This window comes from Lycorma delicatula, chromosome 6 (genome assembly GCF_047948215.1).
Source record: "Lycorma delicatula isolate Av1 chromosome 6, ASM4794821v1, whole genome shotgun sequence".
Taxonomy (NCBI): Eukaryota; Metazoa; Arthropoda; class Insecta; order Hemiptera; family Fulgoridae; genus Lycorma; species Lycorma delicatula.
This window is the reverse complement of record NC_134460.1, coordinates 95,990,373-96,017,853: the sequence shown is the minus strand read 5'-3', so window position 1 is coordinate 96,017,853 and position 27,481 is coordinate 95,990,373. Positions and strand designations below refer to the sequence as shown.

At 25.7% G+C, this 27,481-nt stretch overlaps 1 long non-coding RNA gene across 1 annotated transcript in view; it reads left to right on the top strand.

Moving 5' to 3' along the window:
• LOC142326755 (uncharacterized) overlaps window positions 1-15,632 on the top strand; it is a 42,322-nt gene extending 26,690 nt beyond the window's left edge. Inside the window, exon 3 of the long non-coding RNA XR_012756850.1 lies at window positions 15,574-15,632. This is a non-coding gene — a long non-coding RNA (uncharacterized LOC142326755). The remainder of the gene's footprint in view (window positions 1-15,573) is intronic.
• Window positions 15,633-27,481: the final 11,849 nt, after the last annotated feature.

Here is a 27,481-nt window from a genome sequence, read left to right as displayed (position 1 = left end):
ATTTGTTCTATTTAGTAGAACAGAGAAGGTTACAATTATTAATTAACAAGGAATGATTAATTGAAATTTTCTCTCAATTAGTCATGTGTCCTAACAACTTAAATTATTTTTTTCACTTGCTTAGTATATACATGAAAACTGGTAAGAATTTATTTTAATCTCCTTGAATTTCAACTTCTTTAGGCAGACTGCCTCCAGTTTTGTTTTTTTATTGTTACTATAACTTGCTATTTTATGCTGCTGTTCAAATAATGCTCATAGTTTTTTGTCAGTTAGATTAATTAGTCTATCATAAAGTAAACTTAGAAGTATTAAACGCATTACTTTACTATATACCTAAACTATTCTATCTAAAAACAAAAAAAAAAAAAATCTGGGACGAGCTCGGTAGAAATTACAAGAAGAGGAATGTAGTTTAAAATCTAATGCATTAATTTTTTTTCCTTTTTAAAAGTCTCGCAGTCTATTTCTAAAATATAAAGGTATCATCTTTATTCAATGCTGTATCTTTATTATTAAAAAAGACATGCTATATCGTCATTATTTTAAACGTAATTCATATTTATTTAAAATCCTCTTAAAACTTTTGAATGCAACCGGAAATTAAACAGAAAATCAAATCATTTGATTAATGAAAGATTTTTTGTTTTATTGTGGAAAAAGAATACATACTTTTGATTTTTGATCGAATATAAGAAAAGTTCTGTAACATTTATGAAATGAATATGAACATTGAAATGTGAGCTCTGGTTATCGTATTAAGTAGACCCTAGCACATCAAACATTCTTTGATGGTAAAAAGGAATGTTTTTCAAACTGCTACGTAAAGCAAGATAATAAAAACCAAAAGAAATTTGTTTTATTAGTTGTAAAAAAACATAATTAATTTAAAAAAATATAGTTTTAACTGAAAATAATTTTATTAATAGTTACATTTGCATTTTTTAAATGATGTAATTGATTTTTTGTTTGACCTAATAAAGTAATAAATTATGATAGGCCAAATTTTATTTGGTACTTAATAACAATAATAATAAATTCTTTAGCATTACATATTAACTAACTTTAGTATCGAAACTATCATCCTTTTATCTATCTACTACTAAAAGTTAAAAATTAAATTTACTGGTTGATAGTTACTGGTCTTTATCCTCCCCTATCATATTATCTAAAAGCATTTCTTACTCATTCCTTCTTTCTTTACATAAACTTCTATCTCTTTTTCGTTGCCTGTTGTAATCTTATAGTATATTAGATTAAATATACTTGAAGAAGAACATCTGCTGTATTACAATCCAACAGTTAATAAATGTCCAGCCAACTACTTGACTTATCTGTGTAGTATATTAGCCCATTTATGTTCAAACTATTTACCAGAACATATTATTACACTTAGGCACAGTTATTATTATCTTTGTATGTAAAATTATAATCCATTTATAATTTTGTAGTATTTTTTAAAACGTCCTCTAAGATAAAGACAAAAAAACTAATTAACAAATGCGACAAAAAACTTTTCTTTTTTTGAGAACAGTAAAAACAATAGAATTATATATTTTTAACAAGAATACGTCTGCATTTTTTGTAGAATGTATTTTTAAAAAAAATAGATTTAAGACTGATTTAAAACATAAATTTAACAATTTATTAAATAATTACATAATTTTTTCGTATTCTAAAATAGAACAGGTTATTAAAGTAGAAGAAATATATGTACTATTAAATTACGTTAAAAATTTTTAAATTTGCGTAGTCTTCTATCTTTTTCTGATTAATTACAGTTAAAATTAATGAAAGCTTTCCTAATAAACAGAAATGGGGTGCCACATATTTGCTCTTTCACTATTTACTCTAAGGTAATTTTATATTTGACATTATGAAATTTCTAACTAATAACAGATTGGATTTTTTTTGTGTAAATTATTTGAAACCTAAGAAGAAAGTATAAAGATGTTTTTATTTCAAAATTTTTTAAATACAACTAATAGCCAAAAGCTTTTTTTTAGTTAATTTTGTATAATTTTTTTATTATCTTCCCTTTATTGTAAATAAATTTGTAAAAATTTAAATTGCCTTTTTAATTCTTTATATACATAATCAAATTAGAGATTACACGAATAGGTACCTTACTTTGTAAGCCTGATATAAATCATGGTAGATCAGTTTATAACATTTAAGTTAAAGAAAAGATTTCTAAAAATTAGAACGAGTTGTTCGTTTTATTTTTCATCATATTATGATTAACAATAAATTGAGATCCGCATAACGTATAATTTATTCTTGAAATTTAATTAAAAATTTGGTGGTTTTCAATGGACGGTTTTCTTCTATCGATTGAAAATATTTACACCGATTCAATGTTTGCGTAAAAAGATTCTTCGTGTACTTAAGATACGGTTTGGCTAGGCGAATCTTTTTCGTTGAAATTGGAACAGGGTATGAGCGATCCAAAAATATAAATTCTCTTAGCTGATCCTGGCAGCAAAAGCTACTAAAGTTAACAAACTATATACTGTACTTGTTGTAATAGCAGCAGTTAAGTTAGCCAACTAGCGAACGTACGATTACAGCGCGGTCTAGCGTATTAACAGTGAAGTTAAAAGTTGTTGAGTTGCTGCCGCCCATTCTGTGACCTTGTTCATGTCGACTCGCCTTCTTGCGACCGATTCTGTACGTAAGTACTCAGTACGTGTGTGGTTGCTGCCAGCCGCGCCTTCTCGCTTCATAAACCGCATGCTGTAAGCTAACGTAATGCGCGTAGGATTGTATATTGTTCAACATGTGGCAAAATATAATTACGTTGTTTTTATTTTTTTCATGTTTTTTTCAATTTTTTACGGAGTATTACTATAACATAGCGTATTTTTATACATAATAATATTTTATGCTGCGTTGTACTGTTCCAACATGATAGATCAGGTAAGACTATTTTTTTTTTTCCCATATGTATGATTTTATTTAATATGTAAAAATATAGTTAAAATATTGTAAATTAAAATTTTTGTTTAAATAAATCGGTAACCTATCACTTGTATGAAACTTGACTTAGAAGATATTACATGTAATGTCTTAATGAAAATAAGCTTTGAAATTCCTACGTAGTTGAGTAGATCAAGTGAATACAACACCTTACGTATGATTATTACGCCTGCAAATAGTACTTGAGAAAGATAATTTAATTTTATATTACAATTTAATTAATTTATAGAAAAATTAAACATTAAGCAACTCTAGATTTTATTTACGAAACTTATTTTATTTTTTTGTGATTTAGTACAAAAAATTTTAAAGTAGTAGACATGCATTACTCGTGTCAGATTAAACTTAATAATTATAGAATTATTTAAAAAAAGAACACGTTATCAATATTATATTATTAAAAAAATAAAAAGATATTTACGGGTGTTGCGAAATGTCTTCTTTTTTTTAGTTATAATCAGTTGACTGGACTAGTTTTCGGTTCCGTGCTATTTTTTTAATTTCAATGTATTTACTAAATATATTCTGGATTATTTATATTCAGTAAATACAATTTCATTTGGAAAAAAAATTGCTCTTGAGAATTTTAACCATAAAGTTTCCAAAATAAATAGTAACAGCTTTTTCATTCGACTGATGAACTAAAAGTTCTTTCCTGTACTTTTCGAAATCTTTTATAAAGGAAATAATGGTGACCACGTTACGTAGAATGTTCTAGGCTTGCTTTCACCGCTCATTTTCAACAGAATTTGTTTATTGTTAGTCTCTCCGTAATAGGTTCGATTAAAATAAAAATATTTAAGTCTGTGTATAATTAATATATTTTTTTAAATCTTTGATATAATAAGCTCTTTATTATATCAAAGGATATAAAAAAATGTGTTTTTAAAATTAACTTTTTATGGTTCACAAAGAATAATTATAACTAAAAACTGTTTAGCGAGACTAATTAGCCACATTCATATTTATTTATAAAATATCTGTTAGTATATAGAATTTTTTGCCACTTCCCAAAGATATGTTATCACTTTTTTATTTCCTATTGTGAGAAAACAGCTTTCAAAAATCTTAACTATATTTAATAATAATTGATTTAACAATAATTAATTATTAAATTAAACAGTATTTATGATCGAATTTAATTATTTATGAAACAATAAATATTATCTTATCAGAAAACCGAATTAGTTGTTATCAAATAATAAAAGATAACATTAGTAGTACATTTCTACTTTAACAGTAATAATTATTGTTCCCAATGAAACTCTTAACTACATGCTCTTCTACTTTTAATTATAATTTAAAAAAAATTATATTAATGTTGCCGGCAACCGTGGCGGAGTACCAAATATTGCTGCTTTTCTTCCAAGAAGATCTGTTTTCGAATCCTGGTCAGTTACAGCAATTTTTCACACGCTAAATATTCTATATCATTTTCCCTTTTTTCAGGTTGGCATCAGGAAGGGCATCTGGTTATAAAAAAAAAAAATATCTAGCTAATTTCTACCATCCAACCCGCAAAAATAAAATCCTTGAAAAATTAAATAACTTCAAAAACATTTTAATGTAGGCTTTCAGTCGTACGAGCATTTTCAGTTATTGGGCTTTTTTCCCCGATAGACCTCTAAGACCACGCACACATACAGTCAAACAGAATTTTTGTTTTTGTTCTTCCAGTTTTCTCTCATTCTGCTATTTTGTTCTCGTTTTCTTTCTTCAGTCCATTTTATTTGTGGTTTTTGGCTTTCTCTGAGAGTACCGTTTTTTATCATTTTTCTAAACTGATCTCGGTCATATAGTGTGTTTCGTTATGTTACTGCGTTTATTGGGCTTTTAATATATCGAACAAGTTTGTTTCTAAATCAAGATAAAACTCACAATCATTAGTAATATGTTGTAATATTCGTATAAATTTTTTTGTTAATATATGCGCGCTCGCGACTGTATAATATAATTTATGTATGATTTTTTAAAGAAATTTTTGTAATATTTTCTTATCAATCAAGAAATTAATCAATTAACTAGTTTTTATTATTTATTATAAAATTATCTTTGATGGAAAAATAAATATTTTCCTAATTTTTAAATATCACTTAAAAAAACTTTTTGTTGGAAGATATGTTTATCGTTATTCACGTTTAATCGATGTTATAAAGTTTGTATAATTATATTTAAATGACCATTTATAGTAAACTTTTAACAATTTAATTACAATTAATTTTATTATCACTGCTTGTTAGACGAAAGCAAAATTCCAATAATGATTTATTTAGCTTCTTAAAAGCTGTAATCTCGGGACATTATTTACAGATAAACTATCATTAATTGTATATTATAAATTTATCTAGCTCTATATTCATAAAATTTGTTTTCTTCTGAAAAAAAGATTATACGATAAATCAGTAGAAGGCATTTTTACATAGAGCATTGCGGCAATCTTTCAAGTAATTATTCATTAAATGTTTGATTAAACTTTTAGCAAACCAACATTCCCTCTTAGAATCAATTAACAAACTAATTAAAAATCATAGGTTATAATTCACAGAAAAATCTATGATTTATTTTTTTGTTTTTTAATTAGTTTTATTGTTAAAATAATAAAAATATAATTTGCGACATTGCTGTAAAAGAAGGCTGCATATAAATTTATACTACCTCCAAGGAACTTATATATTTTTTTCCATAATAATTTAAATAAAAATGGTAATGGAATAGTTAATTTTTTTCTACTATTTTTTTAATTGGAGTATATTGAATTAAAATTGACAGAATATTTACAAAAATGAACATTAAAAGAGCTAACTTAGGTAAGATACAAGGAAAAATTATATTCGGTTTAGATAAGAGATGATAAAACTTCGTAACATTTATCAATATGTCCGAGTTTTTAGAAAATTTTGAGCTTTAGCTTGTGTAACTAAACTTTTTTTTTAATTTTATTGAAATATATACACACCTAATCCAAATATTTAACATATTTAGTTTTACTGAATTTATCCAGTAAGGATATTTTCTGTTAATATTGTGTTAAGAAAAACCTAATAGTTTTTTACTTTTTTATGAAGAGCAATGATCATACAAATACAAGATTGTAAACAATCTGTGAAGGAACTGTATTTTAGTATCCTTTTTTATTTTTTAAGTTGTAATGAGAGGGTATTTAGATCATAATTTCATTGTGCGGTCAGTTATGTACGTATATTTTACTTATACGTACAGTGAACCTTTAAATATAATAAAAAGTTAAGAGTAAATGAATACTATGAGGGAGGAGTTTGGGGTTGTACATTTTACTTCCTGTTGGTTGTATAATATATAATTTAATAATATATTTAACTTATATTATCGTAAAAAAAGATCTGAACAAACAACCACACTAATTGGCGTACAAATACAACATAACATAGCAAACAACTAGTTCAAACTAACCGTACAGTTAGTGAAGTATAGTAATTGTAACAGCAGCAGTTGAAGCAAAGACCCCTAATTCCCGGTCATTTCTTTCTTTTATTATAGACAATACAATTATTCCTAATATAACAAACAATAGGATAGCTAACAATCTATATACTATACCTATAGTTCAGTTTTTGTTTTTTTTTAAATAATAGTACTTAAAAACAAAGCAAAAAAAAAATCACAATTGAAAACTCCTGTTTTGTGGTTGTCAATTTCCGGTTAACATTCATAGCACTAGTCTTTCTGAGAGAAAACAGGTTAATAAGTAGATCCTTTTTTGTACGCATAATTGTCCTTACTGAAGTTGTTCTACATGCAAATGATACAGTATATTCCACCCCAAAAAAAAAATTCTAAACCACCCATTAATTCAAAATATATTTTTCTTCTACTTTTGTAAGAAATAATTTCAGCATCATTAATTATAAGATCTATAAAATATTCGTTCTTATGTTATTTCTCTAATTTAATTCCATATAAAAAGTGTTACTACTTACATTTTGAAAATGAAAGAATAATCAAAACCTTTTATTTAAAGGATTATAATGATTAATGTTCTTTATATATTTAAGCATAATTATTATCTATTTTTTTTTTTTTTTTTTTTTTTTAATAAATTATATTTAATTTGTAGAGAAAAATTCAATAAATTACAAATAATCAATAACAAAAATTACATGTAATTGTTTTAAGGGGGGAAACCATCATTTTTCAATTATATGCAGTTCACTTTTCTTTTTTTTTTAATAAAATAAAATTTACGAAATTTATTTCAAATCCGGTAACGAGAATTGAAAGTTACTTTATATAAAATAAAAAATATTACTCATACACTAAGAACTATAATGATTGTAGATTTTCTCCAACTTTTCGAAGAACAGTGTTACTTTCGGCCTTATGGTGGTAGTGGGGGGTGAAATGTATTTGCCTTACATCTTAAGGTATGATGAGTACAAAAATATCATTCACTTAAATTAGTGTTTTTCTTATATATGTACGCCCATTTATAAAATTCTGTGACATCTCCAAAAATACTAGATCAAACTTATTGAAATGTAGGTATGCTGTAGTAATGTATCGGAAGTAGTGTATCTGAAAATTTTAATGAGTATTGGTTGTCTTTCTCAATTTAAGCAAGAAAAACTTTGAGGTTATGTACAGTAGTTTATTTTTCATACACGCAGTGAGTCACAATGGTGAGTTAGTTGAAATATAATACTTGTGTGTAGGATATACTAGTTCATCGAACGTTTATAATACGTTGTAGTCTGAAAATCTGTGTTTTTCTGATAGCGAAATAATGAGGGCGTCAGAAACGTCAGTCTGTCTTCTTGCCCAGAACTACGCTAGTAGTTTTTTTAAATTTGTTACATGTCTTATTATATATCAAAAATTTATATCATAAAATTAATGTTAATTTTAAAACATAAATTTTGACATGATTAATTTTTTAAAAAAATATCAGCACTAACATTAGAAGTCGATATGAGAACAAAAGAACCAATTACTGAGGAAGATCGTAAAGACGACTGCATTGTTTTTGACTTGATGAAATTAATTCACCAAATAAGTTCGAAGCTTGTTCGTGGGAATATAAAAATTGACATATGTATGGTTTGAAAAAAGTCGTGCCTAACCGGGATTCGAACTCGGAACCTTCGGATGAAAAGTCGAGATGTTACCACTCCGCCACACAGATCGGTTTTATTTAGTAGTTTAAGGTGGGTTAGGTTTCTCATTAATAAGGTGGGTTTGTTTCAGGAGAAATTTTAGAAAGAAAAAGTTTATTCTATCCTGTACGTTGATTTTCACCCTTCTCTATATCACAGAAATGGGTTTATTGGTTTGATACTTACAGAATTTATTTATTATTTTGGACCGTGTAAATTTTCTGACGTATAAGCAACAGTATTTGCTTATTACTACTAAGAATAATAATATCTATTATAAATTCACTCCTCGCGTTTTTAAAAGAGTGAAGGAGTTATTCGTTTGGTTAAATGCCATTCTCATTTCGATGGTCTTGGTAGGATAACGCGGTAAGCCTAAGCTCGGCATGAGAACTTGTTAATCTTAGCAATTTGTCAATTTCGTGAATAACTAACGTTTAATAAAATCTAATGTAAAACCAATTTTTTACATACAAATGTATGTATTATTACTGTAAAATCAAAAACTCCAGTAAGAAATATTGATATCGACTAAAATTCCGTAGTAATATTTAATTTATGTCCTGGTTTTTATTAATTCACTTAGTGCAAATGAAGTAATAACACCAAACTAGGACAAGAGATATTGGTTGATTCTTAGAATGAAAATTGTTTGGAAAAATTCGATTCAGTTTTTCAACAAAAAAAAGTATGCAAAATTGCGTAATAATAATTTAATGTTTCATCAAGTACTGTCTATGACATAAATATTAGTGCTTATACTATATAAATGCACGATGTATAAAACGGCCTTACTTTCGTAGCTGAGTAGGTAGCGTCTCTCCATTTCTTGCGAAAATCCCGGGTTCGAATTCCAGTCAGGCACTTCATAGCTACCAAACGTAAATTAGAAAAAAAAGCTTGTAAAAAATATTTTTATTTTAATTCTGTAAATTTAGACCATATTCTCTTTGTATATGACAAATTAACTATATATTTCTTTTGTAGATATGTATGAAAGCAGAGATATAACTAAAAACAGCAAGTGAGAAGGTTTCTACAATCTTAGCTTAGTAGCTTATGTTATTCAATACCAGGCCACATTTGCATCATACTTTAATAAATTAATGTATTTTACCTTGAATTGACCTTTGATTATTTGATGATGATAATAATAGTACTAGTGTTTGTATAAGGCGTGCATATAAATACTCATTATTTAAATCATAAATATATTGTAAGTAATTATTCATTTATATGTTACTTCGTAGGCTCCAATTTTAATCAGACATAAATATTTGTATTATACATGCGTAAATAAATATAAACGTGGTGTAGCCTACAGGAAGCTACATATTATATTTAGAATAAATAATACTGCATTTTAATTAACTTGTGGGTAGTTGTTGGCGGGAGGGAGGGGGATTGGTTTGACCTTGTAGATAAATTATTTAGTTATATTATTGGAATATTTGTTTATCTCTATTGTTATAATTGAATAAGGCGAGACGATACGTAAGCTTATTTGATAAACAATATCAAATAAGCTTACATTACACTATGATTGATTTAGTGTAATAAACCAAATTGTATTATTAAATTTTGACTTATTCATTTATATAAAGTATTGAAATCAGAATTTGGATTTGCCGACTTCCGTGGCGAAGTAGGTAGCGTCTCTGCATTTCTTGCGGAGATTCCGGTCAGCCATGGCATCATTTCATACGCTACCAATCTCCACCGGGCTAATGACCGTAGCTGTTGATGCTGGCTGTTTCATAACAAAAAAGAATTTGAATTTTGTAAAATAACTACTAAACTATCCTCTCTTTAAAAATAACTTTCTATTTCATATCTATCCGTATTACTGTTAGTGACCAATTAATTAAGCATCGGGAAAGAATTTCTAATAATTCATTTTTTTGAAAGCCTTTTTTATATGTTTATGTTTCTTAAATAACATGTCAATATTTAATTACTTGTCTGTAAATTTGAAATTTACTATACAGTACTTATCATTCGTTTAAATTGACAAAATGTGCATTATTTTCAAGATTGAAAAAATTAAATGTTCAAGTTTAATCTGTACACCCCTTACAAAACGATTAAATTTAGAGGTTATCTGATTTAAAACTTTTTTTTTGTTATTGTTAATATTGGATAAATCACTTTATAGCAGTCCTAGATTATATGATGAAGAAGATAATCTGATGAAGACTTGGAAAGACCACTAAAAAGAAAAATTAAAATAAACGTTTTAGGAAAATACTCAAGTATATACTGATAAATGAATTTAAGCAAAAAAAAAAAAAAACTTGACAACCAAATTAAGTACGGAAAGATATATTTGTAATCTTTTAAATATACATCTAACAATATTATGAATTAGTAATAAAAGAATGGCTTAATTTTGTAAGTGACTGCAAAGTAACTGATTTTAAAACATAATATTGAATGGACACTGACAAAGAAGAATTAAAAAAAAAATTAAAACTATAGTAATGCGGAAATCAAAATAAATTAATGTAATTTTGATCTTTTGGAGAAAAAAGTATGAAAAATCACAGAATATGTTGAAGGTTGACACAATAATTATAAACATGATAGAACCTAACAGAATAGACCCTACTATAAGCATTGCGAGCGTGTGGCGTATGATACAAAATTAAAAAATAAACAAACTGTTAAGTTCTGGAATTTTTTAAGTACTAAAACAATATACTTATCGTTATTAAAATAATAAAACATTCAATTAAATTTATTGTTGTATTTATATGGGGGTTTTAATTAAGTAAATTTGTGGTGATGTCATTAAATTAAAAAATACATTGTACTCAATATAGTTAATAAAAAAGAAGAAATTATATTACGCGTTATTGTAGTGACCCAACACGCTTATCGTTGTCACCCCTCTTGACTTCCTGTAAATGACAAACGCGCAGCAATGACAACGAATGCTGTCTATTCGTTCTCTCGGATGTATTATTCGTTAGTCAGAGTATATTTGATGATAAATTTCCGTTATATTTGGGTATTGAATTAAATTTATTATTTTTTTTTTAACAGATATACATATTTATATTTTTAAATTAGCATTCTAAACGTTAGTTTTTCATGTTCATATCAAATCAATAATAGTAATACGATATAAGAAAAAATTATTAAGTTAATATTTGCTCTCTTCGAAAGTTATTTACCGGGAAAAATTGCTGTACTGATATTGTTACAAATCACCTAATTGTAAGTCCATAGAAATTAAGACTGATAAACATATTATTTATTATATTTGGCGTAAATATAATGTAACATTATAATTTCTTTTCTTAATTTTATTTTATGTTGATGCTCCTTTGTTAAAGAAGATTTTTTTTTTAGCCGTTATATTATAAACGTTTTTTTAAACAGTTACATTATAATCTTTATTCTATTTTAATGATTTTGCATACTATTCTTTTGTACTTTTGTTCACGTTATATTGCGGTATTTATACTAATTCTTTATTGATTTTCCTTAGATAATTTTTAAAAGCAAACCTTAAATATTTGTACAGATAAAAAATCCAAAATGAAATTTATAAAACAGAATTTCTAAAGAATGACCAAATGATGTAAATTCAAATTATTAAAATTGTTTTAATTAAGCAATAAAGAAATATTAATACATTAAAATTAAGCTGTAGTAATACTGCTTATAGATAGAAGAACATAATTACTCAATTTTTTGAAAGAAAAACTTTTTCTGCGTTGATAATTTTAAATTGTTGAATTAATTTTAAATATATATGTTGTTATAGGTTTAATGTACATGAAATGGGGAAGAGGATTGCAAAAATTTGTGAAATAGAATGAAATTTGTTAGATCTACTGATACCGGTAGTTAATTAAATAGTTGATTTTTATATTTAGCTCATCCGGAGGTCACCGGTTCGAATCCCGGTCAGGCATGGTATTTTCATACATGCTACAAATCATTTATCCCATCCTCTGAAGCAATACTTAACGGTGGTTCCGGACGTTATACACAAAGTTGAGTTATATAATATATAAAACCCACCGGGTTGGTCTAGTGGTGAACTCATCATCGTAAATCAGATGATTTCGAAGTCGAGATTTCTGAAGTTAAAATCCTAGTAAAAAGCAGTTACTTTTATACAGATCTGGAATAATACTAGTTTGTGGATACCGGTGTTCTTTGGTGGTTGGGTTTCAATTAACTACACATTTCAGGAATGGTCGTCCTGAGACTATAAAATACTACACTTTTACATTCATACATATCATCCTCATTCATCCTTTAAAGTAATTCCTTATTGTGGTCCTAGAGGCTAAACAGGAAGAGAGAGAAGTTGCGTTATGTAATAAAATAATACATGTAAAAGATTAAACTTATTATAGTTCGTAATGAAACTAAAAAAATTAATATACAGATTTTATAAAATTTATCACGAAGTAGTTTTTCATTCCGAATTGTCATTTTATCTTGCACAGTAATCTTATTTCCAATTGATTTTTTTATGTTTTCAGTGTTCTTGTTTTATTATATAATCTTTTGATATCCTTGTAATTAAACCTTCAAACAAAAAATTTTGCCACAAAAATGTATTTCTTGTAAACCTAATTATTATAAAGGATGTTTCGTAGTAATAATTTTTATGTTTTTTTCCTTACAAATAAAGGTACGTAAATAATGTTTTTTGTTTAAAATACTAACTTAAAAAAAAGTATATTGCGTAGTTCTGTGCAAGAACATCGACTTTTCGATAATTTAATTTGGTTTTGATATTTTTTAATCTTGTTTAATATTGCTAACAATATATACCGCATATCAAGTAACGTCGTCCTTCCAACTTGCAGCATCATAACTAACCGTGTTTCTAACTTGTCTGGAACAAATTTTTTCGGCTTAAATTGAACGTTACTCAAGAACGACTCAACCATTCTTCATTAAATTTTCACATCCACAACTTCAGTTACACTATTACAATATATCTAAATTTCATTGAAATTGGTTAAGTAGTAAATTTATGAGCCAAAAACTTTTATATATAAGCGTATATATATATATATGGAAGTCCCAGTTTAAGTAAATAGTATTTTCGTATTCCTCACTCAAAATCGCAAAGAAAATTCATGTTCATCCCCTATTTCCACCCACCATGCGACCAAAAGTAATATTGTTCTTTAAAAAAAATAAATAAAAAAAATAGAATTCAAATACTTTAAAAAATATGTGTAGTAATATTCAAATAATAGATTTGATGTAAATTTTATTTGATTTGTTACAAACCATAATAGCAAAAATATATATCTGATTAAAATAATATTGATGAAAAAAATTTGCTAAAATCAAATTTACGTGACTTCACAGGCGATTAAAATATGTTTTAAGTAGAACATAATTAAAAATTAATTTTTATTATAAATAACTTTTTTATCAATAAACCTGAAACAAAGATTTTAATAACAAACTAACTATATTCCTATAAAGCTGGTTGATTGGATGTGTATGTAGTTTCTTTCTATCAGAATACAAAGTACACACGTTAATCTAACCACTTAGTAACAGCAGCAACAATGAATTCACAAGATAAAACGTTATTTAAATCTATATTAATTGTGGAAGCACTTATATTCTTCGTATTATTATCGTTTTACATTTTTACATATAAATTAGCAAACCACATTTCAAGGTAAACTTGTATGATTTGTGTATTGTTCTGTATTTTCTATATTTATTTATATGACTAGAAATATTTTCTTGTGATGATTATTATTAAAATAAAATAATATACATATTTTTTAAATTATAAATTCATTTTTTCTTAGATTCTTTTGTATTTATCTAAAAAAAAAATCCTGAGGCGTTCTAAATTTTGTTTAATGTCAAGATAGTATAATCGCTTTATAGTTGCGTAACTTTACATTTTATCTTTTTATATGAAGGGGGGAAAGGTATTTTAATTCTGTTAGATATTCTTTTTATTCATATATGCATATATATATATATATGAGACGGCCAATAATAACATTTTATAAAAATAATTTGTGTACATCTGTGTTTACCTACGATCGTTTCGTAGTGTGATTCATCAAGTGTCATCATCATTACTACAAACAGACTTGTAACAAAAACGTTCTATATTAACTGTAAAGCGAGAGAAAAAACCAACCAGTTGTTTTTAAATGCAAGAAGTCTTATTTTTAGAATATTGACTATTTTGGATGTTAATTATTTTTTTAATTTTACTTGTCTTATACTCGAATTTTACATTCTTCATGGCGTATTATTATTTATTTAATATGTTATTGAAAAAAAAATTGCATATTGCGATTGATAACATTGAACTGTATCCAGATTCTATTATATAATTATTTTATTTTAGACCAAGAAAAAAAAAATTGGACTACAATTATCTTATTAATGAGATAATACTGGGTAAAAAAATTACGAAAAAATCGGTTGTTAATGTTTAGAACATTTATGGCATTTAATTTTGTTTGTTGAACGGTAAAATAAATGCATTTTAGGCACTTAAACTTATTTGGTAAACTGAACGCACCTTTTTTTATCGGTAAGTTTATAATTGGGTTATTTAATTTGAGTATATCACGATTTCATATCAAACGGTATCAATAATATTTTTATACATGCAAATACTTACTTATATTAACAGATATTAACAAAAACCAAACTATGATCAGTGACTGCAATATAAAATGCATCATCTCTCTTGAAAATAAAGAAAAATTTAATATTTTTTAAAGTAAATTATTTAGCCTGAATTGCCGTAATAATACTGGCTACTAATGCGTTAATCTCTTAAAAGATTCTTTAAAAAATAAAAATTCTCATAATATTTCAAGTTATATGGGTAAATAATATATTTATTGTTATTTATAAAGGATATTTAACTAATGTAAATATATATTTAAGTGACTGTAAATAAAAATATATTTACTTTAAACATTTCCACTTCTTTTTAATAAATTTAGAATTTTTATAGTTACATAATAATCCTTTTATATTATTTCATTTTACTGTTTGAAAAGAAAGAAATTCTCTCATCTTATTAATGTAATAAAAGCATTGTAAGCTGATAAGATTAAATACATATTTATATAATAGTAATATACATAGGTCTACTGATAATAATGCAACACACCCTTATAAAAGTCAATAACCTCTTTTTTCTGTTAGTAGCACCTAACTAGTCATCGCTTAGAAAATAGATTTACTGATAATCGTATAATAAAAAGGAATGGAAAGTCCCATTAATGAGTACATCAAAAAATATTATTAAAAATAAATATATATTCTTTTCAAACCGAGTATCCTCAACCCTTCCGTAAAATATCATTTACTGTTTCAAGTGTGTATATATATTAGTAAAAGTTTAATATAGATTTTTTTTAATTTTACATTTTTTATTAGTTAATACATATTTTAATAAGGTTTTAATTTTTTTGTTGTTTTTTATGTGTTTTAGAATGGGATACATCGCACTTTCGGATATTGAAGTTGTATAGATTTTATAAGAACAGAGAAGTGAGTATAGACTGTATTTATTTATTTTTTAAATTAATCTTAATAATTCTAAAAATGAATGAACTATTTTTTTATTTTTTTTTAAAGAGGGGTATAAACAGGAAAGATCATTCGTAGTCCGGTGGAAATTGGTAGCGTACGCAAAGATATTATGCCTGGCCGGGAATGAATTTGATTATACAAAAGTAATGATTTTATTTTTATTTTGAATTCAGTTGATGTATTAACTGAGTTACATACTGAAGGTCCCAGATTTAATTCTCGATTTTCATTTTTACGTCAAACAAAACCTATTTAATTATAATTCAAAATCATAGTAAATAATCATTGATTAAAAATATGAAAAGGTTTACCAGACATTAAAAAAAAATCATTCATTGCAGATGGCTTCCTAATTACGTTTATAATTCCCTTGATTATTTTATTATTATTTTTTGTAACAAATTAGTTGCAAGCTTTTCTAATAAATAATATGTGTTTCAGTGAATAAAATATGAAATAACGCACTGCATAATTTGAGATAATAAGATCCGGGTTATATTAGATTTATTGTGCAATATCTGTATGTTATTACTGATAATTATTTCTTGTTGTTATTATTATTATTATTTATCTACAACTTATTACAAATTTCAATAATATTTCTTGTGTAAAAATAAATTAATTTCACTTAATAACAAATGGAAAGTATTCTATTATAATTTGTTTGTATTGCGAACTATATATCTAATATCTATGAGACTTAACTAATAAATTAGTCAATTTATAACTAGAAACAGAGATATTTTTAACTTGAATTGTTTTATTTGTATTTAACAAACATTGTGAAATCTGCACCTTTAACTTAACATCTGTGTTGATATAAGGTTAAAACAATGCATTATTTCATACGGTTTATGGAAAAATTAAATTTAAGTTATTTTGAAAACTTTTATGAGTTTATTCAACATAATAACTGTAAAATATTTGCTATATATTCTAGTTTATGTTTGACAACAGCGCTCTAACGCACCAATCCTTTACTTCTTATTGAAATATAACCCTACTTTTCTGAGAATTAGAATAATAGATTACGGTAGAAATAATGTTAATTGATTTGTGAATGACGTTTAACCAAAAGTAGAGTACTTTTTACTTATGGTTATATTTTCATACTGAAAATACCTGTAGAAAAAGTAAAAGTAACTTTAACAGAACGGATAGGTGACGTGGGTTTTAGTTTTCCAGTCATCCTGATGTGTTTTATTAGAATTGCAGTGGCAGTTTGAATTGCTCATCAAAGTTTAGAAAACTCAGTTGTCAGGTTACGGTAGAGATGGATTGATGGACCGGTGACTGGTTACTTCCTACTCATAACATCCTGTTACGGTTTGTAATTCCCTCCACATTATTACTGGCAGTGTTAGTACTACTTCAGACAACTCAGTTAGATCTATTATGTGTAAAATTGTCTAAAATTTTATGAGTAAAATAAAAGATGAATTTCTTGTAATAAAATAAGAATGAAAATGCGTTTACATAAATTATTTTTTAGGATAGATGTATCTAAAAAAAAATCTTTTGGTCAGACTTGCAGTTAGTTAGTAAAAAGATAATTATGAGAACGAATTTTTGAAGTGTCGCCTAATTTTGAGTTAGTTCGGTAACCACAGCTTTTTAAGTTTTATGTATGGTAATATTAATGGAAACCAAAACTTTTCTATACAGGAACTTCTTTAGATTAGTCATCAGAATTGTAATAATTTTTTAAAGTGTGGAATGGCTGTTATTTTTCTCTATTCATCATGATCCATAATAATATTTAAATTAGTATTTTACTTAATTAATTTTCATACATACTACCAAACTTGCCACGCCGTTCTTAATTTATAATTAGTATGCATTTCTCATACTTTTTTAGATTTCATCTGCATGTCTCTTTCCACTACACTATTTTTATTTCTACGTATAACCCTACATCATAAGCAGATAATTTATACGCGTTAAATAATTATATAATTAAATTAACTACAAAAAAAAAAAATGTTTGAATCTCTTCTAATTACCTCATTTAATTTATCCTTGTGAACAAGTGTATAAATGAATATGGAATTTAATTTACACCAGTTATTGTACAGATTTACTTTAATGAATCCTTTTTTTAATTATTTATTTACAAAAAGAGTATTTTTAAATTTATTCCTATAAATCTACTAATAATTACTTTTATTTAATGCTAACGTAAAATTATGTGAAAATATTGTTTCAAAATTTAATTCCAATAGCACATAAATTTTAAAATTATGACATTGATGGAAGGAATCGTTAAGAATTGGAGGGACCTTGTCTAGATTTATTCGTTGTATTTTAAATTTGCGTTATTTCTCTCATCTTGGCGTGACCTCATGCGATCAACACCAAAGTTGATATAGACTTTGACTCGACTAACATATTACTTTATTATTATTATTCTGTTAATCTCCATCCTATAACGTAGAAGTAAAATAGATTTTTATTTTTCCCCCATTAAAAAATTACAGAAATGCATAAAGAAATTAGTTCACCTTTTTTTTTAATACACCTGTGTAATTAACAACCAATATACTGTTTAAAATAAACAATCGTATACGCATAAGCGACGTTTTATAATTTAACAAATAATACTCTGGTAATTATATTAACATTTAGTCTTAAAGAAAAAGTAATTAAAGCATTGAAATAGGATTAAAAAAACTTAAATATCTTTCTTCATCAATAAATGCAACAGTGAACAGGTAACAGATAAATTAGGGGTTTTATTAAGATTTTTATGGAATTATATTTTTATCAATATTTTAATTTGTTTCAATCATTCAATATTAACTTTTGCCGTGTTATAATTATTGTAAAAACTGAGTTTAATAGTTTGATATTTTTACATTGTAAATTTTATTTGTTCCGATTTCATTAAAAAAATAATTATTATTATTATTCCACCGATAGGAAATATCGTATTTCATGAATAAATGCCCAATTTCCGTGGCGGAGTGGTAGCATCTCTGCCTTTTATCCGGAGGTTCCGAATTCGAATCCCGGTCAAGGATGACATTTTTCATACGCTAAAAAATTCCATTTCCATATTTCACGCACAAACTTCGAGCATAAGTGACGTATCAAGCAAAAAAGAAAATTACTGGACGTGAAGTAAACTTAAGTTTATACTCGCAAAATTAATAAGAAAAATTAACCTGTATGTATAACCAAACACTAACTCTAATATATAATGTAAAGACAATGTAGTCTATAAATAATAATAATAAATTAAGTTTTTAATTATTTATTTTATTAAAATATATTACTCTTGTATTATTATTTATAACTAACAGACCCGGCAATACTTCGTTATTGCTAGATTTGAGTATATATGTAGATTAAATGAACACAATTGAAAATTTGATAAAACATTAACAAAATGAACATTACGGAACTTTACAAAATTTAATCTTTCACTTTATAAAAGTCAGAATGTAAATAAATCCAATTGTCAAAACAGCACTACCTATCGGATTTAATTCAAACTACCCAATAAAACAAAGTAGTTTGTTCAAAATACCTCTAACTTTCTTTCTAGTGGTCAGATCGAGTATTTCAGTAGGTTTAAACCTTCTACGGACAATGCGGACCATTTTGAAAAAACCGGCGCGTAAATCGGTCCAGTAAAGTCTATAACGGACACACACGAACATTATCTTTTTATAGAAGAAAGTCTGTTATTTATATTTGTTTGTTTCATAAATATCTCGACACCGGCGCCACCTAACTGGTGTAGCTTGGCAAAAAAAAAGTTTTCTTTTCAAGTAAATAATGTGTATTCTGAATATGAGCCAAATCGGTCTATAAATATAATTTTTCTAAATATCTCAACCCCCCAGCGCTAACTAGCGGGTCCATTTTTCGTAAAAGTATTTCTTTTCACGTAACAAATATATATATTCTGAACGAGTGAAATCGTACCGTAAATGCAATTTTTCCAAATATTCAACCGCAGCGCCATCTATCGGGTCCATTTTTTGCAGAGGTGTTTCTTTCCGTGCAAGTAACACATATTCTATTTATATGGTTATAATATGGGCCAAATCGAACCTTCAATAACAATTTTTTTTGAAATATTTCGACCCCAGCGCTCCCTAGCAGGTCCATTTTTTGCAAAAAATATTTCTTTTAACGTAACTAATATGTATTGAATATGAACCAAATCGGACCATAAATACAATTTTTCGAAATATCTCGATCCTAGCGGGTCCAAACTAATTCAGAAATCTTCGGGGGCGTGCACACAACTCACCAGTTTCATCGCAGTCGGATGAACGGAATAGGAATGCATACGGGACAAACATTCATTTTTATATATATAGAAGATTAATTATATATAATTAATAAAAATAGAATACTAATTTTTACTAAGGACAAAGCTTTTTGGAACCCCCACCACTACAATAACTAAAAACACTAAGCTTGCAAGTTTACCAGTCAATAACTGTGTTCAATCAGTCAAATTAATTTACTCGTATTATAAATACAATTATTTAAAATTCCGCCTACATTTATTGTATTATGAATTTAGTGATGTAATTTGTTTATTTTGTTACCTTTATTCGCTATTTAAAAAATCTAAAATCAATGTAGTTAAAAGCATAAACGAAAGTCGAAGAATGTATTTCACTAAGTTCTATCCTTACCAAACATCACTGCGCTAATATAAAGCAGGAAAGTATTAACAGTAATATGAGTGAAAAGTTTCGTATGACAGTACCAGTGTAGAGAGATGAAACTAATTAAATTTAACAAATAGGTAGGATTTTTTTTTCTCCTGTTTTCTAATAACTTGAGTATTAGGTTTTAGTTAACACTTAATATATCGGTTTAATTAATGAAAATTATAATTAAAGGCTAATTTTTAATCTGAATGAAAATATTAAATTCAGAATTTCGCCCCTCATTTTATTTTTATGTAATATTTCCTGTAATTGAAAGTCTAGTTAAAAATTTGTCTATATTCTTTCAATTATTTTATACTGAAGAAATATTTTTTTATAATTACATAATTAATAAAATAAATGTTATTACTAAACTTATTTACCTGTATTAACGATTAAAATATTATATAAATAATTTAATGAAGAAATATGAAAATATTGAAGTGAAAAAACATCTTGAATTATATGAAATAATTATGTAAAAAAAATGTAATTATTTTTTAAAAGTTAGATTTAATAATGTTAGATGTGTTTTTTTAATTCAATTTGTAACTTGTTTAAAAATTCAGACGTGATAGTGCATACTGACAAACAAACGTCAAAAATTGTATTTTTATCTTTATTTTATGTTACTTAACTTAAAAAAAAATTATGGTTTTTACTCTTGTTATTATAAAATTATTAAATGGAAAATTCTAATTTCAAAAATAAGATTGTAAAAAACAGTTACTTTTCAGTAAAGTACGGTATCTCGAGGGCATGGTGGGTGGTGAAAATGTATTTTCTTTACCGTTTTGAGGTATAAGGAGTGCAAAACTACCATTCACTTAAATTCAGGTTATCTTTTATATATATAGGCCTATTTATAAAATTTTGTGGCCCAAAAATCTTCAAAACAACTAAATCAGTTTCACTGAAATTTAGATATACTGTCATAGTGTCTTTGAAGCTGTGCAGTTACACTTTTTATGAAGATTTATTGAATCGTTCTTGAGTTACGCTCAGTTTAAAAAGTTTTATGGCTTAATAATCTCCAAAATTAATAAATCAATTTCATTGAAATTTAGTTATACTGCAATGTATCTGAAGTTGTGCATATGTAAACTTGAAGATTGGCCGAGTCGTTCTTGAGTCCACGCTCGATTTAAGATCGAAATAATTTGAGCTTTTTCAAGTTAGAAGGGTGGTTCGTTATGATGCTGCATGTTTGAAGATTGACGTTTTTATTCACAAGTATTATTGTTAGCAATATTGAAATACTAAAACGAAATTAAATAAATGAAAAATTGGTTTTGTGCAGAACTGCTCAATACTTTTTTATGATGTATTCATCAAAATAATATGAAAAGTTGATTTTATTGGTTGCCTTAATAAGAGCTTTTCAAAATATGTTTGTTTAAAAAAATTTTCTTTGATGTCGATTATAGTCGATGTGAAATTCTTTCCTTTTATTTGTTTGCACTTATATGATGATATCAAAAACTTAAACGAATTGGCATGGTATTTGCACTCTTGGGGAATAAAAGAGATTGACTTAAAGATAATAACCATAAGAACTTGATGACAATCATAGTAATCGTATTAAGGGTTGGGTAATGATAACATGGTAGATGTTTTATTACTATTATTATTATTAGTGAATTTTTTTCTTTCTTATGCACAAAGTGATATAAACACCGGATGTCTTTTTCTTCCTTAAAACCTTATTTCCTATTATCCCTTTTCTTTATTTTAGTTTTTCTACACATTTCCGCTCTTTATTCGTTTTTTTTTTTTTCTTTTTATTTCATTCTTTCTTTATATCGTTCTTTTATTTTGAATCGTATTATTTCCACCCTTATAAGATCTAAGGAACCCTAGTAAGTTCTAATCATTCAGATTTATTCAGCTATGTAGTAACATAACAACCCTTTTTTTCTTTTTTAAAATTAAAAGCTGAATTTTTCTTTCCTACTCTGTACATTACCGTTTACTTATTAATTACACATTATATTTGTCGGTCGATTATAAATGTTTCGTTTAAAATAATCTTGTTTAGTTATAGTAAATTGTTATATTTATTTTGTGAGTGATAATATATAAATTTTAATTAAATAGGAAATTAAAAAGTATAATTAATGTTAATAAAAATTTATGTATATGTTTATAATTGTTAAGTTTGTGTTTATATATTGATTTTTTTCGTATTATAAAAACTGAAGTAAAGTTATGTAATGTAATTTTAAAACTACCATTGTAATTTCATTTCTGTATAAAGTAACTTATATTTTTGCCTAACATTTAAAAAATAGGTAAAAATAATAAATCAAATTATAAGTATGACAATTAGCGATTGTAATTAAAGTATTAATTTATAGGAAAATTTTGTTAAAAGAAAAAAAATGATTTAAAATTAGTTTTATTTAAAAAAAAAAATATTTACACATATACATATTTGTTTAAGTTATCCAATTTTTTATAAGCTTTTTTATATTTTCTGATAAGATACATTACATGTTTATGTTATTTTATGTAATTGATAAATTAAACTACTGATTTAATTTTTGTATTACTGATAATAATTATTATAAAAGTTCATATATTAAGGTGTATTACTAAGGAAAATTAGAATATAATTACTATAAAAAATTTGTTTAGAGTTCCTGATTATTTTATTTATATTATTTCATAATTTTCAAGTATTATTTTTAAGAATTACTTTGTTGTGATGCATTTAAATTGTGTTTATTAAATTGAAATTCATTTTAATAATAATAGAAAACATAACTAACTAATAATGTTAGATTTATGCCATTAGATAATTCTATTACAACAGTGTATAATTTTGTGGGGTTAATAGTGCAAATCTTGTTCCGGTGCGCAGTTGCATTGTTACCCGTAGCGCATACGTTACTTTTTTTTATAGTTGAAAGTTTAATTGGTTGCTACAAAGTCAATTTCCAGTTATTTTGCGCATCGACGGTATTTTTACTTGTCTCGCTGCTTCTGATGTAATGTTAAAGGCTAATTCAGTTTCTTTTCTTTTTAACATGTAAATAAAAAAATATTAAAAGTTTTTTGAACATATCGTTCAATCATTTAATATACAAAAATTTTAATTTTGCTAAATGTTTATAGTTATAAAATGTCATGGGAAAGAAAATTTGTCTATGATTATTAATTAATTTATGTGTTATAGTAAAAATAAATAATAAAGAAGAAAAATTATTAATAAATATTTAAAGGAGGAAGAAGAATGAAATGAAATATAATGAAGAAAACGCCCGGCAGGCAATGTACCAGTAGCGAGGTATAGAGTTCCTACGATGTATAATTAACGGGTAGGAACTTCATACCGTGCTCTTGGACGTGCCAAAAAACTGCAATATACTGTCAAAATACTACATAAATAACTTACTTCAATTAACTTATTCTTCAACACCACTTCTTAAAAGATGTTTCCAAAAACAGGAAAAAAGACAACCGTATATCAGTTTCCATTCTATGGAAATTTGTTACCTTAGATATAGGTGGAAGTCTTGTAAAATAAATTAAAACTAAATGGGAAAAAAATTAAAAATAAGTTAATTTTAAAATGTAATTTTAAAAGTATACATGTTAAAATAATATGTGTTTTTATACTAAATAAAATGAAAAAATATTATTTAACATATCCTTTAATTAATTTAAAAAAGAGAGAGAAATTTTGTAATGAAAATGCACTAGAATTCTGTGTATATGTAAAATAAAAATAGAGAATAATTATGAAACATTTTACAATATAAAACAATGTAATTTTTTTTTATTTAATTCTGTTAATTTTCTTTTTAGGTTTATTACTATGATATATTTATATTTTTATTAAAGTAAATTTATTTTCATTATTGTAACTCGTTTTTTCCGAATCTTTGTTTAATATTATTTTAAATTCATAAATTAAAAAAAGAAGATTAATCGTAACCTTTCAAAATTATTGTATTATTATTTTAATTCATAAATCAATAGAAAATAATTTAGTTTTAATAAAAAATATAATAAGATAAGAAAAGGTTTAATTAGTATTTTAATACAATTGTTTGAATATAAATATCCAAATTGAATATTTTATTGTTTAGTAGAAGATAGATTAAAGTAATACTTTTCTCCAACTTTTGGTTAAAAATAATAGGGGGGGGGGGGAGTTGTGATGCTACTGGACAGCCAATAGAATTCCAGTTTACATTTAAGGAGTTCAATTTTTTTTACTATAACTTATTTAATTTGTAATATTTCAAAATTCTGTTTATGATTAAATTACAATTTTTTAAAGTATTTAAAAATAGTAGATTAATTATAATAAATAAAATTTAAAAACGTATATATTATTTTTATATGGTAAATAGAATTATTTTACAATTCTCTTTACTAATAGGCACATCAAATTTATTAATATTTTAATGAATGAATTCGATATAATCTTTTACTGATGCGTAGAAAACGAAATGAAAGTAACGGAAAATTGCCAAGTCCAAGCCAGAAATCAAACCAGGCTTATATTTTTGGAAATGATTACCTCTGAATCGTTATAAATATTTATCTTTAAAAAAAAAGTAAAAGCTGATGATTATAATCTTGGTGCACCAGGATTAATAACGGGTTAATGTTGTTTTCAACACTTTAAATTATTTTGAAATGGAAAAAAAAAGTAATTTATGGAATGATTAATTTCGAAATTGGTTTTATTTTTAAATTATTATTTTTTTTTTACTGTAGCTAAGTTTTTAGATCGGGCAACTGTGTATAGATATTCTAATGAATAGTGTATTTGCTAGTATTAATTTATTATTTTTAGGTTATACAGTTAGCCTAGATATATATATATATATATATATATATATAAATATTTTAGGAAGGAAACTTGTTTACTTTCAGTGGAATTTTAATATTATGGCCATATAAGGATGTGGCCAAAAATTTCTGTTTATGTATTTCTGTTAATGTATTTCAGTTTCTAATTGAAATATTTATTCTTACTTGCTCCAAATATAAGTAATTTAAAATATATTTAGATACAGTTCAGATAATAATTCTTAGGAATTATGCAAATTTTGTAGATTTTAAAAAAAAGTTTCTACATCGATTCCTAGTAAAAATGAGACTAATGCATTTTATTATCTAAAATTAAATACAAATAGGAAAATAACAGTATCATATTTTACCTAACCGCAGTAAATAAATTCAAAGATTTCGATTAGAAACGTAACGTGGATATATATTACAAAATGTTTTTTTTTTCAAATAATTTAAAAAATATATAATTTTTTTCTTTTGAGGGACAGTTATGATATTCAGCTAATGTGTTGAACTGAAAAATAAACCACAGTTTAAATGGGTTTTAATTAACGAAAATAAAGATAATACATAAGCGTATTCTAAAACATTAAAACAACCAGCTCTTATTATACTTTTAATAATATTTGATGATTCATCACAGCAAGATTTATGAATGTAACTAAATAAATTTGTAAAGGTTATAATTTACTTCGTAGGCTTGTTAAATACGTGTAGGCGACGTGATAAATCGGCACTACTGAAAACCACACAGGTATCTATGAATAACAATCATCAATGCCTGGGTTATGAAAGAAAGTAATGAGTAAAGTGGTTCCCGTTGGCTTATTCCCTGAACCATATTTATACGGTTGCATATCACCGAAATTCCGGTGATATTTAGCCGCCCTACAGATATGTCATTCGGTTTCATCAGAGAATGGCTGTATAGTGAAAAACATTACTCATAGAGAAAACAATTCTAACTGGTATCTCTTATATCTCAGGTACTTTACATACGAAAGTGTTAAGAGATCAGTCAACAAAGTTTTTTTAACTAGTTTAATGGAACAAATTAATAATTTAAATGGTCGTTATTCAAAAAACGCATATGTATCGCATTTATTCAACTTAGCAAGGAATAATTTTATCTTATAGAAACAAAATTTTTAGTTACATAACTAATAAAAAAATTTTATTAATATCATAAACAATGAGATCAAATAAAAAAAAATTTTCTCTGGTGTAAACAATTAATTTATCAGTTTTATTCGTTGGTTTTCTTAGTATTTAATAGATAAAATCTTTACTGTAGAGTATAATGTAGTGCAAACAATTTCCTACCACAGAGTTCTTGTCACGTGGATGCAGTTTTCCCCATTGTAAATTTAAGTTTTGTATTATTTATGTATTTAAAACTTAAAATGTATCTAAAATGCGCAAGTATTCATAAATGATACAGCAAGCGTGATTTAGCAGTTACCCTTTGAATTCAAAATTACGTAGATTTGGTTAGTATAACAAGGTTTAATTTAATCGTATTCTTACTAAAATCAAATATACAATGAATGTTAACAAATTCCTTATTACCGTCACAATATAAACTCCTCAGTTTTTATTGTGGGTCTTATGGGGGTTATACGACCACCACTATAAATATCTGTCCATATTCGGTTATAAGATAACCAAATAAATATATATATTTATTATTATACCCACCAAAGTTAACCTACGCTCGCTTCGCCCGCTAACCTTGCCTAGCGCGCGAAGGTTAAGTTTAGTTAAATTATATTTATACTTTTAGATTTATTTATTTTATATATAGTTATATGGTTGTCGTATAACCCATGACACCTTTTATTATTAGTTAATTAGACATCTGTTCTATGCCAGATAAATTAAATTAGATTTTTTTTCCATTAGGTTCAGCCGAGTTTTTATTTTAATTTATAAATAATTTTTAATCGTATTTATTATACCTTATCCATGCGATTGCATCATATAAGCTCATTAAGTTCCGTGTAATCGATAATATAACTAGAATGGAATGTTTTTAACTACACCAGCGTTCTATAATAATGGTGATGTCAGAAATGCACGCTTACAGCGTGTTTACTATGCATGAGGAGTATACTTCTAAGATATGAGTGAAGGCCATTTTGTTTTGCTACAAATTACCTGTTAAAATATATTCTAATGATATTACGTTTTGAAATAAATATAGATGTATATATCAAACCTATATTTTGTATAATAATGATTACATTAAATGGAAAAAGTGCATCAATTAAAATATTTTAATGAAAAACTGCGTTATAAAACAGTGTATTTTCTTGAAGTTAAATG